The following is a 26714-nucleotide window of genomic DNA, read 5'->3' as shown; positions in this document are numbered from 1 at the left end:
AATAAGCTAAAAAATATTTCTAAATTTTTAAAAATATTAAAGTTACCGATTTTTGAAAATTTTTGGAAAGTGCAAATCCAAAAAAAAATTAGTAATCATAATTATGTTGTAAACGGCTAAATTTAGGCAAAGAAAATGCTTATGAAAACTACCTTAAAATAACTCTAGTAATCTAAAAACACATTAAAAATTATAGCTTTCCATTTAAAAAAAGGAAGTTGAGAGCGACTTCCGGTATAACCGGAAGTGTCACCAATTTGAAAATATTTTCATTGAGCAGGATTATTAGAACTACCAATACTTCTAATGTGGGGTTTAAACGGAACACTCTGTACATTCTTTTTGATGATCATTAATGGGTCACTGATCAGTTTCAAACCTAAACATGCAAAACATGACCGATTTATTTTGACTCTATACGAAATATTTTTCCATTGTTTTTGATAACGTGATGTTAGATGTAATCTTAGTTTGCTTTGTTGGTAAAAATATTCGTAACATCACCTTAGAAACGACAGGAATACTTAAAGGCGGGAATAATCAATGAGAATAATTAGATTTTGTATGGGTGTTCGGATTTGAAACTGATCATCCGGTATGTAAAAGTTGTGCAATGGCCAAGTCGGATTAAGCGCCACCAGCACCAGCTCTGAATAATGAATCTGGAAGATAAAATCATCAATATTGCATCCAACTGAATGTTTATTGATGCAAACGAACAAAAATTTGAAACGGATTTCAATGGTTTATAGTTCCATTTCGCTTAGTATCGCGCTTTTGACGAAGAGGATTATTTGACAGATAACTGGCAACCACTTTTCGCACTACACATGTACTGGGTCGTGATGATTATTTAAAATGTGTGGAGTGTAACTGTGTTTTTATTCATTATCAGTCGATTACAAATGTCCAAATCTGGGGAAAAAGGATTTGGCTTTCAGATGTGATGGAATTTTGAGTGAATCTGCGAAAATGGCATTGAAATATTGAAATTCAGAACAGATCAATACCGATGGAAGCTAACTAATACTCGTACAATGTTTTATTTTGTAAACCTGCAAACTAATTCTTCTTTTTAATTAATGAAAACTGTCCAACCGTGTTCAGTCTTGGAACTATATTTTCAGTACAGTCACGATCATAAAGAATGACCCTACCAAACAAAAGACAAAAGTCCAACTAAACTATTTTTGGTCACCCATTTCAACAAACTGATTAGTCTACACACTATCTAGCTAGTTTATAAACCTATATCACATCGTAAAAATTTGTGGATGCGGTTTAATTAAGGGTGTCATTTTTTTTGATTGTCAGTGTACACTAGTGTTCCCAAATTTAATAAAGGACCTGCAGACGATTAAACATATCAGAACAATTGTTTGTGTTTTTTTCAAATTTTGAAATTGCTAAAAACAATCACTGAAGATTAAAATAACTTAGATAATTTTCAGTTCACTTTTACCGATTTTGGAACGCAACTATAGGTATTGTCAGAAATATTAGTTTTTTTACATATTATGAGTAATAACTAATGAGGAGTAGGTATTAGTCATATACTATGAAAGTCTTACTACAACACAATAAATCTATAAGTAGATAATTACTAATTACTAATTATGTGTCACGGGAATTTTTGTTTAATTTTTTTAAATGTTCTTTATGAAATCGAATTCTAACTACAATTGACTATAGAAGTTAAACAATTTTCTACAGTTATAATAATATTAATTGTGTAGCTCTGTTTTATTTCCGAAAAAGATTGAAGATTAATTTTTAAATTCTTCTTACAGTTTCAAAAAAGTTCCACCTTAATTTCCAGAATTTGGTACGCATGAGGCGTATTTTGATATTTCCTGAACAAAATTTATTAAAACAATCTTTACCTTGTGAGAATTAAAAAAAAAATAGAAATTTTAAAATTAAATTAAACGGGGTTTTATTAATTTGAAAATTTGAATCTGATTGGATCACAGAAATTAAAAAAATTTGATTGACTTACATTTTGTAAACCGCAGAAGAAAGCGGTATACAAAATTGGAGAAATCTTAAGGAAATCATTTTTAAAAATTAGGCGATATCTTGAGAAAAACAGTGGAAATTAGAGGAAATCATGCAGAAATTACAGGGAAACCATGAGGAAATTTGGTCTACAAAGTTTGGGGTGCATTTGGGGTACAATTGATGTAGTAACATTTTGTGGTAACTGTCACCGTAAGTTAAAAATATTCAGTAAATCCCTTGTATGTTTGCGAGATATTTCTATTCTCAAGGTGATAGATTTATTACCAAATAAAATAATGAAAATGTATGTTATGTTCTGATATTGTCACCAAAGTAGTGGAAACATTTAGTTCGTTCTCGGTTCGTTTAACCGTCAATATTTGCTGATAATATTTTACTGGAGGATTCCCACAGCAAAATCTTAGGAATTTTTTTTGCAATGAATTTTCGTATGATTTTAATGTAATAATAATAACTTACTTTGCTTACAGTTACATAATGTTCATAAAAAAATGGTATAAAATTACGAAACTTGTATTATATTAATTTATTCTTCGACACTGTCAGAATTTCAGATTTTTCTCCTGTGTAAGAAAGTTTTGACAACTGTTTGGCATTTCTCAATACGAAACGTCAGATTATTTTTAACAGATTTTAAGCAATTTTAAGCCTTGTTGAGTCTAATTCGAAGAATAAAATGTTGTATTCAACTTGTTTTCGTGTAAATCGGTTCATTTATTTCACCTCGTGGATGGTAAACCTCTCGTTATCACTCGAGGTTTAAAAAACCACTCGTGAAATAAAACGTCCGATTTACATTCAAACTCGTCGAATAAATAACTATTAACACCTTTTTAGAACAGACATCCACGTTTAACGTAAATTACAAACTGTTATGTAATTATTAAACAAAACTAATAACTATTACTACCTTCTACTGTGAGGATAAAGTTTTTTTTAAATTAATCGAAATTAATTGATTAGTGATTGTATTTTTGGGTGATTTTCAGAAATAAAAGGAAGCGGGTGAGGAAAAAGCGTTTGTACCTCGGTTTATGTTCGTGTTTCGTAGTAAAATTCGTATTTTATTCATACATTAATTTTCATACTCGAAAACACTTTAGGCACAAAAATATACACTCTAGACTCCTAACAAACTACCAGCGAAGCTTAGAACTAAGAACAGAGGGAATAATTAAAATGAAGTACACGCATAATATGCATAAATAAAAATCTTGAAGAAGCTGGATATGCAATAATTGTAGCTATATTTTAATGCTCTGCTGTCTCGATATCGAATCGCAACTCACAAGCGTGATCTTTTTTGGAATTTATTAGGTGCATGATACGAACTAAGCGTCCTCTGGAGGCAGCTCTTCGTGATGGTCGGCTGGCCACGTCTACCACCGATTTTATGCCGGTCTCTGATCGTCTATAAAAATTTCCTCACATAAAACCCAACATTATCTCAGTTTTCCCGCTCCAGGACTACATTGTTAATAATCGTCCGTGTCAAAGCGGGGCCCCATTTGTTCGAAATAAGCTGCTATAAATTGACGACTCAGTTGATGAAAAAAGCCGACAGCCTAGGTCAAGTTTAGTTGATTATCCGTTTACGTAGCATCCTCATTTCGTCGTTACCGAGATGAAAGACGTGCCAGGAATGCCACGGACAGATTCAGACCGGTGCGGTGGTCGTCGGGTACCTGCTGACGATAGTCAATCGTAACAGAAAACCGGCGATTTTAATTAACCAGAAGTAGCATTTTCCTTCATTTCCACCTCGCTGCAGTGACACCGCGTCTAATTCCCTATTCTCTTTTTGTACCAACGCACGCCTCTCTCTGCAAAACTAGTTCCGTGAAAAAGCGTTCTCCCGTCATAAATTTTCCCGCATGTCGCTGGAAAAAATGACGCTTCGCCCTATCGAACCTTCCGAATTTCGAATGCAAATTCACCCCGCCCTCAGCTGACGGCCCTATTAATTACAGGTAACTTATGAGGGCATCTGCATGTCCTTGATACGAGTTAATGCTCCTCCCGGTTGTATGGATGTCCTTTTCTGACGTTTTCAGACGTGAGAGGCTTTGTAACGATCGTCTGCGAGCTTTGATTACTACTACGAATGCCTATTGTAGACTCGCATAAAACATCCCCGAAGAAATGAATGCTCAAACCTACTCGTAATTTAAATGGATATGGAGCTGTTCATTTCAGACTTGGCTAGCGCGACGTGAATTGTGGCCGCTGGGATAATGGACGTTTTGGGATTTTTTGCACAGGAATAACTCGACTTGTTTATGGATAAAGTGATGTTTGTGATGTTGCGACTTACTAATGAAAGAGGAGTCATCAATATTGGAAAGCTTTCAATACGTAAATGAGGGCTCATTCGTGCTATTATAGTTCGTTGTTTTTTAATTAAATTTTGTGGTGGAGTACGAATTGAATGTAAACAGATACGGGAGATGACCTCTCTTGTTAACAATATTTACAATTTCTCAATAATTTATTTTGTTTTATTGGCTCCAATAAATGTGTCACCATATTTGTTGGAAATAAATTCAATTTAAATTTGTCACCACATCAAAACATTGATGTTTTGTTACGTTTCAGACACATTTGTATTGATTTGTTAATACTGAGTTATTGTAGGTATTATTAGTTAATATTTTTATGCAGCTTTTTTATTACTTTACTTTTAATTAAAAATTGTTGCCACACTGTAAAACTACCAGTCTTGATTTGAGTTTTTGATTACTTAAGTTTAATTAAGTTTGTCCGTAAGGGCTTCATCAAAGTTTGAAAATTTTACAATTTAATTAATATTAAATTATGAAAGCACGATGCATATAGATCGACGCAAGGAACGTGTTTTGTTTTAAAAAAGTACCATTCTGTTTTTTTTTTCTTTAATTAAAAGAGTTTATATTTGGTGTTTCTAGTGTAAAGTATTTGAGAATACAACAAAGTGATTTGAAAAGATATTAATATTGTTTCAAAACTACAGAATGGCCGAAACAAAATTTTATAGAGCATTTTAATTGCAAAATTTTAATTCAAGATTAACTTGACATTTGTCAGTGCACTTTATATGGCAACTTAATGTTGAATTAGTTTAATTCTGAATTAAATTTTAATTTCGCTTTTTATAAACCGACCGTTAGTTCTTCTTGAATTATGACTACTATTTAAATCTTAATCTACGAGATAATTCGAGATTAACTTGACATTTGTCAGGGCATTTTAAATGGCACTAATGTTGAATTAGTTTAATTCTGAATTAAATTTAAATTTCGCTTTCTGTAAACTGACCGTTAGTTCTTATCGACTTATGACTACTATTTAAATCTTAATTTAATTTATCATGAAAACAAGACATGAATATGGAAAGTCAAAGTTTTTCAAACATGAATTTTGTGAATTTATTTTGTAATTACGGAAAACGTATTACAAAACATGTTGTTTATACAGAGATATATCACATGTCATCATCGAATCTTAGATGCTGATCAAAATGGTGAAAAAAGCATTTTTGCTAAGAGTGCTTAGAAAAAAACGCCAACAATTTTGTTTTTAAACCAACTAGATTTTGGAGGTTTAACTGAATTTGAATCTGGGAGGTTCATTTTTCTGCCAAGCTTAGGTATTTACTAGAACTAAAATAAAATAAAAACTAGATGACATGATAAGGTAGAAGTTCATTCTTCGCAAAACAAAACAAGACAAACTTATAAAATTTCTTCTCGCATATTTAATTGAACTGTCGAAATTTAGAGCCGATTTCTAGAACATTTTAAGTCTAAATTCTGAATTAAATTTAATTCTGAATTAAATCTTAATTTCGCTTTCTGTAAACCGGTAAATACAATTTTAGCCGTTTTTTCCAAAGCACTCTTTGCAAAAACGATTTTTTCTTAATTTTAATCAGCATGTAAGTTTTGATCATGTCATGTGATACATCGTTGTAATCATGAACAAAAAGGCTTTTTAAAAATACAAGTATCAAATATGGCGTTTATAAGAAAAATCAAAACGTCTAGTTCTTTTGGTTTTCGCTTAAAAAAATAAAAAGGAAAATTACAAATTTCTGATTTTCTTCAATAATTCAAAAACTAGAAATGACCTCGTATCTCTTATAATAACTGAGATCTCTATGGTGGAGCTTGAAAAACCAACACCCAGTATACTTTGAGAAATATTTTCTTCTTTGTGTAAAAAATTTAGTTTGAATCGAATTTTCCGTAATATAAAAAAATCAAAACAGTTTAAAAATTATAATCAAAGGAATAATATTCCTACTTACTACAGTTTGTGAAGGGGTGCTTGGTGTGAATTAACAAAAAAAAGTAAAGATTATGCATCATTAAACTTTTTTAAGTTAGCATAACAAGTTAAAAAAGGAAAAATTAAGACAGAGAATTTTCAATAAAATAGGTGAGTAGCTGTACAAATATTACACATCTGCTTATTCCTCTCAAATTGATGCTAAAAATAACAAAAATTGAGGAAGTGTCAAATAATAATTTAATAGTATGTAATTTTCGTTCATTTATTTAGCTTATTTAACAAATTGCTACAAATCACTCACATGTGCTTGTATCAAAAACTGCTTTTTGCAGAAAATGACAAAAAATGTCTTGCCTTGTACTTAGTTATGTAATAAAAGATTCAATCGTCTTTACTAATGTTCTTGAAAGCAGGAAATATCCAGATTAATCACTTATTATGAACAATTATTTCACACTGCCAAGATCGCCATTAACGTCAAGATTAATGCATTAAATGTACTTGCATTTCATTAAACTGATTACAAATGGTGCTGTTATTGTATATAACAGAAGACCGTTTATGCTGTATTTATTATTAGAAGTTTACGTACTTTATGTACCGTGTGATCAGCTTAATGTCTTAGCGCCGTCACAGAGTTACAGAGACAACGATTTACATTTAAGAATAATATTTGACAGAAAAACTGTAAACAAGACGGTTTTCCAGACACTTTTTTCTTGGTCGTCACTTTCAGACTTCTTCAAGCTTCAAGCATGATTGGCTTCATTTCGTTTTTCCAAGTGTGTTCAAGTTGAGTATTCCGTTTTTATTTAAATAATTTTTAGTCGAACGAATGGTCTAATGATTTTCACAGGCAAAGAAACATTTGTACCATGTCTGAGACTTTAATGTTGTTTCGATGTTTTACTCTTAACCTGGAATTGCAAAGTTTAGAGCCGTAATTCAGCGGCATAAAACGTGCCCTAAATTCCTAATTACTTAATTATTTCCTCGAAGTAAGTCACGATTGTAGCAAACTGAAAAATCTTGTCTCGGCGTCTAAATCCCTGTCTCACACACGCCATAAAATCGTTGCTGTCCATAACGCGTTAAAGAGCCGCCTTGACTGGATAATTTCTTCATGAATGGTGTAACCGCATATTTATCGCGGCCGCACCCTGAAGCAGGTAACATAAATTGGGTTCTGTGATCGGAAATGAGTCCGACATAATTGGAATTTTTGACTGCATGAAAACCTTTCAGGGTGGAATCCTGAAATCTTTTGTCTAAATAATGGCCGCATCTGGCGAAGGCAAGTGCATCCATCTTCCAAATCACCACACACTGCTGCAGGTGTCAATGATGTCGAACTACGAACGCATGACAAGACAGTTCGTTGATGGCCATGGATTAAAAAGTTTAGATATTTATATTTTATGTACATACAGATCGCCTTCCGGAAATTTAGAAAAATTTTATAACTTTAATAACTTTAAAATAGAAGTTCTTGAACCACACATATCGGATCAAATGGGTGTACAGCTAACTACGAGAATAAAAATTAATACTAACAAAACTGATACAGTGAAACACATTAGAATTTTAAATGAACAAAACAAAATAAAATTTGAAAATGCTATAGCTAAAACGTGTTGGAAAAAACTATATGCATGTAATCGCAATGATATCAATGCTCAGTGGAGCAATTTTATAAATATTTTTAATGATAAATTTAACGAATGTTTTCCTCTAAAACAAATAAAAGAAAAAAAAACAAAAGAATATTAAAAAAACATTCCAAAAGTAAAATATTATGAATATTATCTAGATTTGTTATCTGTGATAAGTAAGTGTGACGATAAATATGTTATTCTTTATAAGTATTTAAAAAAAAAATACATGGCTCTACAAGCGGCACGTAAAAATTACAATGGACGGATTCAAAATGCAGACAATAAATCAAAATGTGCTTGGAATATTGTTAAAACAATATAACAAAACAAAAAAATTATAACAAAATTTGTGGTAGAAGTAAAAAATGTGAAATTCAAATCGAAGGTGATCCTAAGCAGATTGTTAATGCCATTAACCAGTTTTTCAATATACAATATAACAAAAAAATTATAACAAAAAAAATAAAACAAAAAATAATTATAACAAAATTTGTGGTAGAAGTAAAAAATGTTGTGAAATTCAAATCAGAGGTGATCTTAAGCAGATTGTTAATCCCATTAACCAGTTTTTCATTAATTCAGCGCCCTTTGTACGAAGTAAGTCAAATAATAATACGATCTCATCCAATGCTAAAACTATGTACATATACCCAGTTACCACTTAAGAAATTATTACTATAATTATAAATTTTAAAAATAAGAAATGTACAGGCTTTGACGATATATCTAATAACATAATTAAATACTGTGATGAAGAAATTAGCGCACCTTTATCTTTTGTTATTCAAAACTTATTAGATTATGGAATTTTCCTAGAACAATTAAAACGACCCAACATTAATATCAAATTACAGGCCAAATAGTCTGCTGTCATCGTTTTCTAAAATTTTTGAAACTGTTGTATCTTCCAGAATTACTAACTTTTTAATGAAATTTCAGCTACTGATTTCATCCCAACACGGGTATATTATGGGAAATCTGTTGACTCAGCTATATTTAACTTCACTAATGCTATGTTAGATAAATTAAAGAGAAAAAGGTGGTTCTTGAAATTTTCTTAGATTTTTCCAAAGCCTTCGATTGCCTAGATCATAACATCCTAATAAGTAAATTAAAAAAAACGGCATAAGAGGAATTATGTTAAAGTTGATCACATCTTATCTTAATAATTGGTATCAGCAGGTCCTAATAACAAAAAACAGTGCTGTATATACATCAAATAAACTTCTAATTAAACAAGGTGTACCTCAAGGTGGTATACTAGGGCCTTTATTTTTCGAAATTTATATAAACGACCTATTAAACATTTTAACAGCCTCAGACAACAATAATGTAGTTAACTTTGCTCATGACACAAACATATTAATTTGGGGTGATAATATGACAGATACAATGAAAGAAGTAAAGATATGCATGAATAAGGTAATACACTGAACTGCAGAAAATAAATTAGTGTTAAATTTTGAAAAACCTACGGCATTCATTTTGCAACATGTAATCACAAGAATACAGAAAAACCGAATAAAATTGTAATATCATCTAAAGAAATTGAATTAATAGAGAACTAATTTTCTGGGAATATGCATTGACCATAAGTTAAGATGGATTAATCGTATAGATAATTTATTTAAAACATTAAACTCAATACATTATACAATACGTGTTTTAAAAAAAATATATTAACATTGAACAATTAAGAATAGTATACTTCGCAAATTTTCAATAAGCTACGGTATAATATTTGGGGGGCAAAGTGGAAAGATATCAAAAGTATTTGTTGCTCAAAAACAAGTCATGAGAACTATGTTTAACTTAAAATATAATAAAACTTGTAGGAACTTCTTATAAGCAATAACTTCTTGACAGTAACTGGTTTATACATATATAGATTACTTTTATTTTTCTTTAAACAGAATCTACTATTTAATATCACTAACGACCATAAGTACAACACTCGCAAAGTAGACTTAGAGTATCCAAGACACAAAGTTACGCTGACGGAAAAAAATAGTTATTATGCAGGAATAAAAGTATACAACAGTTTACCTGTGCATCTACGCACATCTTGTAATTTATATCTATTTAAAAACAAAATATTTGATTACATTTTGGATCTCCAACCATATACTTTAAATGAATTCCATAATAGACAGGTTTTTTGACTTATGTCTTAAAATTATTTTTATGTTATTGTTATTTCTGTGTATAATACTGACGTTTTTCCGTATCAGTTTTTTTACTACATCTGTATAAATTGATATAAATAAATATTATTATTATTATTGTTATTATTATTATTATTATTATTATTATTATTATTATTATTATTATTATTATTATTATTATTATTATTATTATTATTATTATTATTATTATTATCATTATTATTATTATTATTATTATTATTATTATTATTATTATTGTTTATTATTATTATTATTATTATTATTATTATTATTATTTCATGAGATTTGCCAATTGCCCCAATAAACCGACTTTTCGCTCTGCCAGATGCTGGCAACAGTAACTATCATCACTTCATCACCGAAATACTGAGGTAGAATTCCAAATGCCAAGGTAACAACAAAATAAGCGATTCAGTGTTTATCTTCGATGTGCTCCCGTGAATTATCGTCGCCTAATTCCGGGCAATATTCGCAGATTAATGGATTTATCGACTGAACTCTAGCGCTTTTCCTTCGGCGTATTAATAAGAGAGTTATTTGTTTAGGGCCAGGCACAATTCGCTGGCTTCAAAGTGGACAGGATAACGCCACGAGCCGCAGTTGGGTAAATAACGCGACAAAATCCTGTTAGGTTTGTAATATTTCACGCATTTTGTTCCTTATGTTGTGCATTTATTAGCAATTCAAAGAGAATAATTTGCATATTGAGGGCGAACTCTTTGCCATTTTGCGTTGAATACAGGTCAAGAGATGGCGCTACGGAATTGTCACTAGGAAAAATGCGCGAAATTCGAATTCAAAGTCGCTTTTTGTGTTGGTGATGCAACACAACGCCCAGATTCTTAGTAGTGGCGTCTTACTACAGCGTACACGAGCCAAAATAAAACAATCACCTGTGTATTTCAGCTAAAGTGACGTCATAACACATGTGTGCGCCCGAAATAAATGTGGCGCCGAGACGTGGTGACCATCGCGTATAATTAGTAGTCACATTTCTCCTGTTTCTAGGAATCAGCGGCGTGCAATAACCCCTCCAAGCCTTTGTCTGATATTGAAATGTTACATACCTATTAATTAGCAAGCTGTAATCTCTCGTCAAAATCTTTCTCTTCCAGTGATTTGATTTTTTCTCTTTCAAAATTCTGGTTAATTAAACTGGCACTGAATCCAGTGTAAAAGAACTGGTAGCGTCGGTTTAACTTGAGAGGTTTCTGTGCATCGATTGGAAGAGACAATGGCACGATTTGTTGAATTTTATAATTTGCTTGTCGATTAAAAGTCTGAAAGTTCAGCAAAAGGCGACTTTTTTATTTGAATCGGAATAGCTGCTTAGCTCTTAAGCCGTCGCTTTTTTAGTGCCTGGTGACCGAACATTTGTCGGTTTTATTCTTAATTAGCTAGCGCGGTGTGGATGTTTTATATTCGCCCTCAGTTAGAAGCAATTAAGTTTGTGTGGCTACTTCCGTGTTGACTTGACCCTGGTGATGAGGCTAGTTACGTCAGTGTAAAATTGGTTGCCGACCAGTAGGTGCTTCCGCTACATTGAAACGATCATACACCAGATGGACTTTTCAATCGCTGAAACCTGAGTCCGGGGAATTTCGCGAATTTTCTATTATTCCGGAGTATTGTATTTTCCGAATCTGGTCGCACAGAGAGACAATATTGAACATTGATAATGGAATAACGTATTCCTTAAACCAACATGAAATTCTATGTTTTCGATATTTGAGGAGAGCTTGAGGCTTCGGTGTCAGGTGAATCGTCCCCTGGGATTGCTACCCAGCCATAAATCGAACATCTCTCGGACAAATTTTTGTTCATGTTGGGAAATTCTATTCGCAATATTTATTCATGTGCATTGTAAAGTGGAAGGAGATGTAGTACGACTGTATAAATATTGAATAAAGCTGATATTATCGTCTGAAATATGGCACAATGAAAGCTCGTTAACTCCACAGGGACTAAGTCCGAATTAAAAAATAATTAATTCGCCAAATGTGTTTCACAAATTTTTATACTAAGCTGTACATTAAGCAAATGAAATACAACAGGACGCGTTAAAAAAGGATCTCGTTGACAATTTGTATTCATTACATTTGGTTTTAATTTCGGCGAATTTGCAAGTTTTATTTTTTAAACTAAAGCGGATGGTTTATGATGAGTTTTAGTGCAGGAGTTTTGAATAGATGTTTCCTGCGAGTTGCAGCATTTTTTATTTTTACGTTCATGTTCAGGCACTATCACAAAACACTTTTAAATATTGTATTCGGAAGTAATTTGCTTGATGCATAAACTTATTTTTAAATGATGCAACATACTTAAATATACCGACAAAATTTTTACAACTTTCTAAGTATAAAAAACTTTTAATCGACGGTCTTGCATTCAGATTATCGTTAAATTAATTGGACCTATTGCAAAATGCGAATACTACAGTTACACAGCTAATTGTTTTAAAAAAAATTACAATTTACAACTATATTACCATCGATAAAATTTTGTTGGTCTATTTCAGAATCCCACTTATTACACAGGCTGTTCTATCTAAAAGCCAATTTAGAAGTTTTGCCAGTTATAATGATATTCATCTGAAAATTTGTGTAAATTTGTGATAATGTGTAACACTTTAAGTCTTCTTTTTAATATCTGAATCTTCGATATACAATCACTATTTTAAAACACGCTTCCCATAGCAACAAAAAATAGTTATTAGTAATACGAGAGCGAAAACATTAGCTTAAATTTCGAAGGCTGTCATTATGCAACGAGCGCATGCGAGTGGCATACCTAGATACCCGAGAACTTTAAGCGTTTTTGCATGAGTGTTATTCAAACTTTTGTGGAAGCATTTTAATTTTTATGTTTTATAATAGTGTTTATTATCTAGGATTGAGATATTATAAAGAAGTCGTAAAATGTACCGACAAAAAAAGTTTGATTAACACTTCATCTTCTCGCATACGCTCGTTGCATAACGACAGCACTTGAACTTTAAACCTTCGCTCTCGTATTTTAAAACTATTTCAAGATGGCTGCCTTGATTATTTTGAGTGTTATCCCGAATGTCGGGATTACTTTATTTTAAATAGAAAACTATTTTTTATTGTGTTTTTGCATAATCTGAGTTATTCTGAGGGAATTTTCATCAGCCTTCTCTCTATACCTGTAAGTTTAGCCGTTTTCTTGTACCAATTTACATTAAAGTTTTTTTGTAGACATATTTTACTTCAATAGTGTTTTAAAGAAATACTTTCACAAACCTTTTATTTTTTCCGATTTCCAAAGAAAATTAACAAAAACCAAGTAAAATGCTGCAATTTTTATTTCACTAAAGGGATGAAAATTTATTTCTGTATGAATCTATATTAGCATCCTTTGTATCTATGTTTATAAGATTTTATTATAAAAGGATGTTAATACAAGGCGTTTTTACAAGAATATTTTTTAAAAAGATGAGGCATTCTATTTGATAAAATTGAGTTGTGGGGACTTACAGACTTTTACAAACGTAACATTCAAAATTTAGAGTTTCCTAACTTTTTTAGAAAATTCAACATGTCAAAAAAAATAAACCTTTTTTTCCAAATGCTCATATTTGATTTTAAAATATTTGAAAATGATAAGGTTAGTAATTTTTAAAAAGGGTTGGTGCAAGTTAAAAAAAAGTAAAAAGTGTAATCATTTTAGAAACTGCTAAACTTTCTATATTTAACTTGCTTTGTTGTCTGTCTGTTTCATATTTTTGGAGACAAATTTGGAAGGGTATCCGTTGTACCAATGAATTGAAATTTTTCTTACTTACTTAATCTGCGTGACAGTGCAATCCTATGTGGTTAAATACCACCTAAAGGGGTTAAATGGCAGTAAAAAAATAAAAAAATATGTTTTTAGAAAAAAGCTTTTATTTAAAAGATGTACTGAAATGTAAAATTTAATGTTTTTCTATAAGAGGAAAATATGTTTGCTTACAAACTTGGTTTGTGTTACAAAGTCAGAGCAGTTTCATAAAAACATAAAATACTTTTTGATGAGTACTTACTATCGATCTCGATTAAGATTCGCATTTAAATTGAAGCAATTTATGTTTCAGGACATGAACTTTCATTCGTCCTTCACCATCCTTTTCTACGAAATCATTTGAGTAATAATAATTTAATATTTTTACGCTTCTCTTAATTGCAGGGAATTTTTATACTCCTTTTGTTAAAAAATAAACGAATTCCGTTAACAGTTGTCAAGAATACAGTCACTAATTATATCCGCCAGTTTCTTTAATTATTTCTTTTCACTTTGTTACGTTTACATACAATTATATTTATTTATGCTTTTTTTATAAATACCTCAAGGCTTTTGAGTTTAACAATCTCGTAAAACCTACAAACTGGCATATCTTTCCTGTTAGCATGTACAACATTTTGTCGGCAAATCCCGTCGACACAAATCTTTCAAAGCTCGAATTAGAATGAATGAAAAAATAGCACAAACAGGCCAAAAATTAATAAAAGTAACTCGTCCGCATAAAAATAACATGAAAGCCTACAAGTCAAACACGTGTTAAGATAGCTCGTATCTCAATCAAACAGGACGGGACGGTGCTATAAATCATCAAAGGGCAAATGCATATTTCAGGCAGGAAATTACAGAAATTGCACTGATATGCTGTAATAAATCGGAAAATGTTCAAATTTGACCGCTTGCAGTGCTTTCAGGACTCAATAATACTTCCGTAATTCCGGGATGCCACGCGACAAAGGTGGCAGCGATATCGCGTCAAATTCCCGAAATTTTCCTGGTATAAATTTGGCCTTTTGTTTATTGTCCGTTGTGATCGAAATTTTGAAGCTGTTAATTTAACTAGAAGTGGAGGAGTTTTTATAGCAATCGCTGTGAAATACTCTTACTCCGTTGTTGATGTATTATTCTTGCGAGAATTATCTCTTTTAATTGATGTATTATTGGTAAAATGCACCACTTTTTTATTAGTGCCGTGTATATTATATCTCCTCAAACCTCTTGACATGATGTAGAAATATTTTTGATGCTTTTTCCGCTATTATAAATGGTAAACCAGTGGCAACATTTTTGTGCATTCACGGATTCATTTCAAATAAACATCACCCAAAACTGTCAAGAAAAACAACTTGACGTAGTCTTAACAAATATTATTTATTTCACATTGAACATGACAATTATCCATTTGTTCTTGAAGTTCCATATTATCCAGCTTTATCTATAACTTTTCATCTCAATCGAGTCACAAAATGAAAATTGTTTCCATCGGCAAACAATTTTATATACAAGTTTCCCCAAGCCAACTATTCGCAACTATACAATAATCTTTCAAATGTTAATTGGTCTTTTCTAAAGAATTTTGTTTACGTCAATACTGCTTTTGAAGTGTTTTACAAAAAACTTTCTGAAATTTTAGATTAGTCAGTTCCTAAAGTTAAAGTTCATAAATCTACCTATCCCCCTTGGTTTACCAATTCTATTAAACAGAAACTTGAAATAAAAAATTATTATATAGGAAAAATATTATCAAACTAAAAATCAATATCATCTTAATGATTTTAAAAGGTTACGAGCAATTTATTATTAAGCAAGAAATAAAAGCTGTATATGCAAATTATGTTGTCTCTGTGCAACAAAAAGTTAAATCAGAGCCTAAAGAATTCTCCAGTTATGTACGCTTAAGGCGGCTCCCGAGAACTGTCAAAATGATGTGTTCATACTTTTATACAAATCTCAAAAAATTGACCACTGAGCAGTACCAAACAAGAAGCAAAGTGATTAGAAATTAATTCCCCACAAAACTACACATTTTTTATTTAGTATTTAATACATTTTCGCCTGTTGATCTGAGACTTGAGTGCCAAACGCAAGATACTGCACAGATCGGAAAAAAATACACCATTCATGCACAACATCATTGTAAATATGCATGCAAAAATTGAACCCAATATTAGCAATAGCAAGGAAAAAAGAACCTTTAGAAATTTTTTTTTGAGAATGAGATTTTTTAAACTTACCGCTTTGAAAATTTATTTGCCAGGCGCCACAATGGTTTCCGATTGAAAATTGTTGTCGATTTTGAAATATGCATAAAAGTAAAAAAGGGTAAAAACACATATTTTGTTGATTTGACAGTTCTCGGGGACAGCCTTAAAGAACCGCACAACAAGAATTCCTGGTACTGTCACATTTGAAGATGTTGAATATATTCATCCACAATATATAGTAAACGCGTTTGCTTGTCACCTGTCTAACGTTTATCAATCTCCTACAACCAGTAATAATATTAACATTATAGGGAATAATACAGATCGACCGTGGCCGTCATTTCATACTCAAGTCGTAAATGAAAATTACATTTGCAATATAATGAAAAAATTTTCAAAGTCACTGCAGGTGATCTAATTCCCGCCTTCTTGTTAAAAGACACTGCTTCTGTTCTATCTAAACCTCTGTCTATTATTATAAACTTGGCTATAAAAATTTGATCGTTTTCTGAAAACTGAAAAGTAGGCAAAATCGCACCTATTATTAAAAAAGGAAATGTATCTGAAGTAAGTGAATACATACTTATAGCAATTCTTCCTAATTTTGCAAAAATTTTTGGGATGGTTTTGTATAACTCTATCTTTACTAACGCTTGGAAATATGTTTCTCAATTTCAACACGGTTTCATGCCTAAAAGATCTACGAGCACCAACCTTGCTTCTATTACTCAGTTTATTTCTGAATCTGTTGATAATGCCGGTCAAGTGGATGTTATCTATATAGATTTCTCTAAGGCATTTGATGTTACTGATCATAAGATTTTTCTTCAGAAACTCGACCTCTTTGGAATGTCCTAATCTTTTCTTGCATTAATTAGTTTCTATCTTATGCACAGAGTAAACTATGTTTTCGTCAACAGCTTTGAATCATTACAATTTACAGCAACATCAGGCGTTCCTCAAGGATCAAACTTGGGACCACTACTTTTTAACCTATTTATCAATGATCTAATTGAAACATTTACTTGTAATTAGCTTGCTTATGCCGACGACTTTAAAATCTATAAATGTGTTCACAATGCTATTGATACAAATTTCTTACAGGAAAATTTAAACAAACTTGTTGTATGGTGCAAATTAAAACTTAAAATATTAAAATGTATTAAATGATATATCATATAAAGAACCATTTATTTACAACAAATGAGTGCTACAATTATTTATTAAGTATTAAAAGGCACTTGCTTATTATGCAAAAATCTTTTTCCTTAATAACCCATCATTTTCCATTTAAAAAAGACGAGAATTAAGCAATTAATTATTAATTAACGACTTTATTTAATAAATAACTTATACGAGTATATTAATTAAATTCGTAGTTAATTTAATTTTTATTCGTATACTTACATACTTGCCTTGTGTCTCAGCTAAGACTTTCGAACCTGATATCTCAGATATTTGTCAACGGATTTTTATGAAATTTAAAATGCAAACATTTTAGAAGATAAAGATTAAAATCCAATTAATGCAACAACTCAAGTCTTAAAAACGTAATTTTTACATGCCTTTTTAAAATGTTAAGCCTTTTAAGACTTATATTAAAAATTTATCGTTTGTGAAAAATGCTGTCAGAAAAAATTTGTGCGTGGATGACGTCTGTTTCGCGAGAAAAATGAGAAACAAACTGTTAAACGTGGGTACAGATGCAAAAGCGTAGATCTCTATGAGACAAATGAGTATTACCATTGAATTTTGGTCAATCCTACTCGCAGAAACGTAACTGTCACGCAAGGGACATTTCACAATTATCTCTCGCCCATACAAAGTTAAAAAACAATATTTTTGACTTACTTTTGGTACTGGATGCTTTAATTCTTTCAAAAAGGACTAAAAGACTTAACAACAACTAAGAAATTTTAGACACTTGATCATTCAGAACTTTGTAAATATTTCGAACATTGCTGATTGGATTCTCTTCAAAAGCTTGAATTACAACTCCAACTATTGTGTGATGGTCCGGTGATGGGAAAGAGAAACTCCAGCACTTTACTTCTAACTACTACTATAATTTATTAAAATTTGGAATTTGGAATTGACATTAGGTCGTACAGTAACAACTAACTTATTCTGACTGCCCTATAACATAAAAATGATTTCTTATATATAGAGGGATGAAAGGCGATAAGCGGAAGAATGTACAAATAAAAGTGGACTCGAGATAGTAAAGTAATTAGGTACAAAGTTGAACATGCCGGATGTAGATGATACAAATTAAATTTAAGACGTTTGCTAATGATAATGAAAGATGTTTACTAATGATAATGATAATTATAACGTTAAAGGGATATTTATAATGGGTACATTACACCTCCCTCCGTAAAAGAAAATTAAGAATACGATTTATCGGTTCTTAATTTTGGTAGTGATGACGATGTATTTGGCGCAACCGGACTTATATCTACTGCTGATGAATGAGATTCTGAATGTGAGCCTGCTGAACTATCATATTTTACATTATAAGATGGAGCTGATGATGATTTTTTACATAGATTAAATATCGAGTGATTTGAGTGACGTTTCTTACAATATTTAGACAGCGAATATAATGAGAATATTATGAAAATTACGAAAATCAAAAGAAAAATATGATTAGTATAACTAGTATCCTGGAAGAAAGTTAAATCTTTATTTAATAATAATTCGTCTGTTGATTTGGCAATATCTTGTAATTTATGGCTTGCTTCTTTTAATGTGTCGATGTGAAGATTAGTAGGTGTTATAGGTAATAGATTTAAAGAAAAATTTTTTGTTTTAGTTAAATTAATGCAACAATCGTCATTTAATTTTAACTGAGGTACAACAGCATTGTGTGTACTATTACGAATTGTTTTATCGGTTAAGAAAGTTGCGGAACTTGTGTATAATTTACAATTTGAGTTAAATTTTAAAATTCCAGTATTTTCTAAGAAAAGGGTTATGTGTGACATTTGAAAGCAATTTAAGGTGATATCAGTTCTTTTGGGTAAAATATAAATCCATGTATTCGGTTTATCCAATTTATGCCAAATTTCTAAGCGAGAGGTTATAATTCTTATGTTGCAATTTATTGGGATATTGAGAGGAGATTTTAAAAGTTCGGTTTCACATATAGGTCTAGAATTTGTATAGTAGAAAGGTTCCGAAGTTACACAAATAAAAGTTGATTCATCTAAATTTTGACAATTAGTTAACTCATTTAAACCTAAATACAAATTATGGTTTTCGGAGATTGCTAGATAATTGAATGACGGTAAAATAAATTTATAATAAGAGGTTGAGTTGTCTAAAACCGGTAATGGAATTAATTTATAAAGATTAAATTGATTTCGATTTACAAGAGGTATTGATAGAACATAGCCAATTCTGTTGTCGGTGAAGAAACATTTGATTGTGAGTAATTCTAAATATTTGTGTGCATTTTCGCGGCTAACTGGTAAAGGATACGTAGATGAACTAGGTAAATGTGGAATTGTTTTACTCAATTCTTCGATCAATTGAAATGGTGTTATGACATAAGGGTGTAAAATGTTTGATCTAGAAAGTAAAATCGTGTCCATAACGGTCGTTATTTCGTTTTGTAATGTTGTAATAACTAGATTTAATAAAGAAAAGTGTTCGTCTAAATTTTGTTTTAATTCTAATGCAAGATACCTATTGTTTATTTTACGGGAATAGTTACTTATTTGTATAAGATTTTCTTCAAAAATTTTGGAGTTCTTATTCAAATCTGTGATGGTATTGTTAAAGTTCGCTATTGTCGAATTTACTACCATTATTTGTTGTTTTAAAAGTTTGCCTAAATTATATTCGTTTTTGTTTATCTGATTTATAATTCCATTATAATATTTAGCATCTGCTTCATCAAGTGTACCAAAAGCAGTTTTTAGAGCATCGCCAACGATATTTAACCAAGCGCGTTTAGTTCTCTTATTATTAATAAGATTTTTGAGATCTACTTCTGATTTATGCAAATAAGGTACTATATGTTTTAATAGTTTTAACGATGATTGACATAACGCCATTAATGAATGTTGATTACTTTGGCAAAGATGCAAAGTTTGATTATAAGCATGATCAATGAACGATAACTTATCTTCTAATGAACTTATATCGAGGTAGGATACTATTTGCCAATGTGTCTCTTGAAATTTCACATTATTTATGTGTTCAAAATATATACCAGAGAAATGGTTAATCGGTGTTACGGTGTACTGTTGTTGATCGGTGATTTGTGCGTATTCAAGTGTTGCTAATAAGCTGATAGACAGAATGAGTTGCCTGGAATAATAAAGGAAAATTAGTGATAAAAATTGATAAGTAAAAATAGTATAAAAATGCCTTAAATATAAGCAAGTTTTAATTTATTACTATGAACTTTATGTTTTTTATTTTTAATCAAAATAGTGTAATTTACTGGTGAATTAATTTCTGTAATTTCATAAGGACCTGAATAATTTGGAGAAAGTTTCCTTGACCTATTTAATTTTGATTGTTCGTTTAATAGGAATACTTTGTCACCAATTTTAAAATTTTGGTTTTGACAGTTCTTATCATAATATTTTTTAGATTGTTCTTTTGAATCTAAGATGTGCTTTCTCGCAATTTCGTGAGATTTTTGCAGTTTTAAAGTTAAGTTATCCATGTAGTCATCGTAAGTGTACTTAAATTCAGGAGATTTTGTTATGCTTGTAGGCAAATTTGCTTTAGTTCCGAAAATTAATTCAAAAGGTGTATATTTGGTTGAAGTATGAACTGTTGTGTTGTAGGAAAACATTGCAAAATCTAACCATTCATCCCAGTCTGTTTGGTTTTCTCTAATGTAGTGTTTTAAATAATCAGCTAAAGTGTGATGACTTCTTTCCAATGCACCATTAGATTGGGGATGGTATGCCGTACAGTTTATCTGTTTAATTTTAAACAGTTTTGCAATTTGTTTTAATAAATTTGAGGTAAAATCTTTTCCTTGATCAGTTACAATTGTTGAAGGTATACCGTGTTTGCAAATAAAGTCGTGAACTAATTTTTTAGCAATTGTTCCTGCTTCATGATTTGGAATTGCATAAGCTTGAGAATATTTAGAAAGATCATCCTGCAATGTCAAAATAAATTTATTACCATTTTCTGATAACGGTAGCGGTCCTACTATGTCCAAAAATATGCGTTCAAAAGGAGTTTCACTTGTTGTTGTAATCACCATTGGTTCTTTACTTTTCTTTCGAACCAATTTATTTTTTTGACATGACTCACACGTTTTTATAAAATTCTTGATATCAGATTTCATTCGTGGCCATTTATAATATTGTTTGATTCGATTATAGGTTCTATGAAAGCCCGAATGTCCAGCACAAGGATTTGAATGATATTCCGTTAAAATCTTCTTAATTTCTTCTTGAGTGTTCGGAATTACGATTTCATTTGAAAGTATGTAAATTTTAATGTTAGTTTTTCTAAAAATGTATCTTATCATTGAACGAATTTTGTGAAAATGGAGTTTATCAAAGGAAGAGTTTAATTTAGGTAAGCTTATGGATTTTACGTTATCAGCAATTAATCGGTTTTTTAATTTTTGTAAAATATTAAACAAATCTTCGTATGATATAGATTCCCAATAATGTTCTTTTGTTATCATATAGTAAATATTTTTGTTATTTGCTGAATTTATTGGTATTTTGATTACTTCGTTGACGTTTAAAGTTTCTGTTTGTAACATTTGATAGCTGTTAGTAAATTTCTCTTTTATTTGTATTTGGACTAATTCCTTACATTCGAGATCCTTTGAAATGCATAAACAGATGTTATCGGTTGAGTCGATAATATTACCATTAACTTCTTCAATATTATCATTGGTGATAAGAGTTGTTCTTATTTTTTTTAAGAAATTCGCATATGATTCATCGTCGTCCTCAGTTCGGAAATGATTGACACACAGATTATCTAGAGGAATTCGGCTGAGGGCATCTGCATTTTTATTTAATTTACCTGGTTTGTAGAGAATTTCGTAATCATACTCCTCTAATGCTAGTCGCCAACGTATTAATCTAGAACCCGGATCTTTCACATTAAATAACCACGTTAATGGACGATGATCAGTTATGATTTTAAATTTTCTACCATATAGGTACGGTCGAAAATGTTTTACACTCCAAACAATAGCAAGAAGTTCTTTTTCCGTTGTTGAATAGTTTGATTCGGCCCTATTCAAAGTTCTACTAGCGTAAGCTATTGGTAAATCATTAGGAGGTTCACCTTGCGACAAAACTGACCCGATAGCAAAATTACTTGCGTCCGTTGTCAAATAAAATGTTTGTGTAAAATCTGGATACTGCAATAAAGGTTCATTGGTTAATATTGATTTTAAATTTTCAAATGCGCGTTGTTGTTCACTAGTCCAAATAAATTCTGCGTTTTTTCTTAATAATTTGGTTAACGGTTGTGTTAAAAAAGAAAAATTTGGAATAAACCTTCTGTAATATCCGATTAATCCAAGGAATGTTTTGACATGCTTTTGTGATTTTAGAATAGGATACTCTGAAATAGCTTTAACTTTATTGGGATCAGGTTTAACACCTTGATCAGTGATTTTATGTCCTAAATACATTACTTCGTGACGTAGAAATTCGCATTTGTTTGGTTGAATTTTTAAATTGTGTTCTGATAGTCTTTGAAATACCTCTCTTAATTTTTTATTATGATTTTCTAAAGTATCTGCATGAATTACTATGTCATCTAAATAAACAAAACAACGGTTATTTTGAATTCCAGATAAAACATTATTCATTAATCGTTGAAATGTCGCTGGTGCATTTTTTAATCCAAATGGCATACGATTAAATTGATAGTGACCTGTGTGAGTAGAAAAAGCAGTTTTAGGAGCATCTTCTGTAGACATTTTTATCTGATGAAAACCTGATGTTAGATCTATTGTTGAAAAATATTTTGAATGTCCTAACTGGTCCAAAATTTCAGAGATATTAGGAAGCGGATATGAGTCACCGACAGTTATATCATTGAGCTTACGATAATCGACAACTATTCGCCATTTTTTCATTCCGGAAGAGTCTGATTTTTTAGGTACAACCCATATAGGAGAATTCCATGGTGAATTAGATGGTTCGATAATATTTTCATCGAGCATTTGATTAATTTGCTTATTGACTTCTTCTTTATGAACTTCTGGAAATCGGTATGTTTTAGCGTTAATTGGTACTTTCGATGATGTAGGAATATTATGCGCGATTGTATCTGTAAATGTTAGTTTGTCACCATCGATATAAAAGATATGATTAAATTCATGACAAATTTGTAGTAAAGATTGTTTTTCTTCTGAATTTAGATGATCAGTTCGTAATAAATTTGAAATTTTTTCTAAACGTTCTGATTTGAAATTATTATCAGAGGTACTCGTACGTAATGAGGAAATATTCGCACTATTTTCACTATAATCGATTGGATCTAATGTGACTTCGATATTTTTAATATTAACGATTTTTTCGGTAGTGTTTAAAATTGAGGTTATTATGTTGCTATCTTTGTCAACCTTTACAAAACTTGGACAGAGATAAACGCCTTCAAGTATATCAATATTTGGACAAATGCCTTCTTTTATTTCTCCGTTTATGGCTTTAATTTTTACAATTGTTTCTGTTCTAGGAGCTAGTTGAAATTTTACATTTGAATCAGTTTGATTGTTTTTTATTTTATTTGAAGAAAATTTTTCATTGTAAGCAGGAATGTTCTGACTTAATGGAGGATTAGAATTAGATTGTGAAAATTTTGATTTGTAATCGCGTTGAATTTGCGCACGTATGGGATATTCTAAATGGAATATATCTAGATGTTTATCATTTATAAATAGTTTATCATTTTGATAATCAATTAGGCAGTTGAACGATTTTAAAAAGTCGTTACCTAAAAGACCGTCGAAAGGAATCGGGAAATTATCGGGAACTGCATGAAAAATATGTGTAAATTTCTGATTGCCGATATAGAAATCTAAATAAGTATAGCACAATGTTTTCGTATGCTGAGTCACGTTTATATCAATACCCTTCAGAGTGATAAGATTGTCTTCATAACAATGAGTTTGACCTTTAAGATGAGAAATTTTTACAAGCGAAATGTCAGCACCGGTATCTAAAAGGAATTTACCTGGATGATTTTTTAATTGAGCAATATTTAATGGAATATAACTTGTTACAGCAGCAATGTTTAATGTTGCAATTCGGCGGAAATTTGGTGGGCAGTCCTCGAGTTCTCCGCCAACGTCGAAGAGCCCGGGCAGTTTAAATTACTGCCGTTTGAATTTTGTAGGGACTGTGATGAAGATCTAATGCGGGAATTATTATTTTGTTCCTTTCGCGACTGGTTATATTGTAATTTACGACACTCGTTAATTAAATGACCATTGTTCTTGCAGTAATTACAGAATTTTCTTTGAAAATCATTGTTAGATCTTGGCTGGATTTTAGAGGAAGAATTATTATTATGGAAATTGTTACGATTAAATTTTGAGGAATTACTGGTACTTGGAGAATTGATATGTGTGTGATTCTGAATTCGGTGAACATTATTAAAATTTTTGTTCTGGTTGTGTTGTTGATTTTTGTTCCGACAATTAAATGAATTATGACCCGATTTGTTACAATAATTACAAAATCTACTTGACGAATTATTATTTACGCTTTGATATTTATGAATTTCGTATTTGGATTTAAGTTCCTGTTCCTCGTTAATCGCGATCGAGATTGCTTTTTCTAATGTATCCGGTTTTTGAGCTTTAACTAAAATTGACAAATCTTTATTTAATCCCGTGATAAAAACGTTCAAAGCTTCATTTTGCAGTAAATCAATGTTTCCGTTGCGTACTTCTTCAGTTAAATTGTCACTTAACGAATTTATTAATTTTACGTAGCATGTTTCTACACGATTTGAAAAAGAAACGACACTTTCATTGTGATTTTGCCGACAGGAATTTAACTCCAATTGCCATTGACCGACTGTACGTTTATCTGAATACAAATCTAGTAAATGTTTCTTTAATTGTTTCCAATTTGCAAATTCTCTATTACGTGTTAAAGTTCTCGCGTTATGCGTTAATTTGGTTTTAATAATTGAAAGTAAAAGTGGTTGATTTGCAACTCCAACAAGATTATGAGCTTGATCACAATTATCTATAAATTCGAACAACATTGATTTGGTTCCATCAAACTTAATTAACATTTTTTCTGCTAACTCTAGTGAAATCGACATGTTGGTGAGATTTAAGTTAGGGTTAATTAAATTACTAGATGATTGAATACTTAAATTATTGAGGCTACTTTGATCCGAATTGGGCGTAACGGAATCAATCGTGTTAGTTTCTTCTGAACCGATTGAATGTGGATTAGACGCGGTAGCTCCTTCTAAATTCGTCGTAGCTTCCTTTTTGTGTTTTGACATAGATCTCGTTGTTGGCATCAAACAAATAAATTCACTTACACAAGGGAAGATAACTGCTGGAATCCCATTATGTTACACTGGACCACACGATTTTCGAAAACCTTCACGTCTGGGGTTGAATATCGCCGTTTGTCACCTATGGTAGCGACGATGCAGCAGGTAGCACGAATACACGAACCTTGAAGACCTGGATGTTGCACCACTGGATGATGGACGATAGCCCAAATCGAAGTTTCCCAAACTTGCTGATTGAAATTTCAAATTGAATTTGAAATAAATTTTCCAACCGCACTATTACTATCCCACTTCTGACACCAATTTTGTGATGGTCCGGTGATGGGAAAGAGAAACTCCAGCACTTTACTTCTAACTACTACTATAATTTATTAAAATTTGGAATTTGGAATTGACATTAGGTCGTACAGTAACAACTAACTTATTCTGACTGCCCTATAACATAAAAATGATTTCTTATATATAGAGGGATGAAAGGCGATAAGCGGAAGAATGTACAAATAAAAGTGGACTCGAGATAGTAAAGTAATTAGGTACAAAGTTGAACATGCCGGATGTAGATGATACAAATTAAATTTAAGACGTTTGCTAATGATAATGAAAGATGTTTACTAATGATAATGATAATTATAACGTTAAAGGGATATTTATAATGGGTACATTACAATTGCTTTGTTTCCAGTGACGTGTTTTGTCCTCACTCGATTTAGTTTACGTACGTTTCCTGTGTCTTCAAATTATTGACGATTCTTTGAACTTTAAATTTCATAAATAACATTTCACAAAAAGTCCAACGACACTTTCCATAGGCGAATATTGATTCCTTTTTCAACAACACAGAAATTTCAGCCACTATTGTTGGTTTTCGAAGTAATTTCACCAAATTAAAACAATTTTACTTTTCTGACAGCGCGTACACTTTTGACAGTTTTTTCAGTGGTAGACAAAATGCCGCATAGAAATTCTTCAACAATTGTTTCAAAAGGTGACTACCCAAATTACTATCAAAATTTGAATTAAGTTTTTAACAACAAAATTTATTTTTTTCTTGGATCAGCCGAGCGATTTGGTTAATCTTTTGTGTGGCC

General features: G+C 31.1%; 1 protein-coding gene and 1 long non-coding RNA gene across 2 annotated transcripts in view; one reads left to right on the top strand and one right to left on the bottom strand.

Annotated features, from left to right (window-relative positions):
- Positions 1-26714, top strand: part of LOC656793 (uncharacterized protein) — a 132144-nt gene that overhangs the window by 54744 nt on the left and 50686 nt on the right. The window lies entirely within an intron of this gene.
- LOC135265987 (uncharacterized) lies at positions 18180-26298 on the bottom strand. The gene is made up of 2 exons (XR_010333903.1): positions 25651-26298; positions 18180-20451 (listed from the first exon to the last, which is right to left on the bottom strand). It is a non-coding gene; the product is annotated as an uncharacterized LOC135265987 (long non-coding RNA).

The sequence above is a fragment of the Tribolium castaneum genome, chromosome 1 (assembly GCF_031307605.1).
Source record: "Tribolium castaneum strain GA2 chromosome 1, icTriCast1.1, whole genome shotgun sequence".
NCBI classification, from domain to species: domain Eukaryota; kingdom Metazoa; phylum Arthropoda; class Insecta; order Coleoptera; family Tenebrionidae; genus Tribolium; species Tribolium castaneum.
The sequence above is the reverse complement of the archived record's forward strand: the minus strand, read 5'-3'. Positions and strand labels throughout refer to the sequence as shown.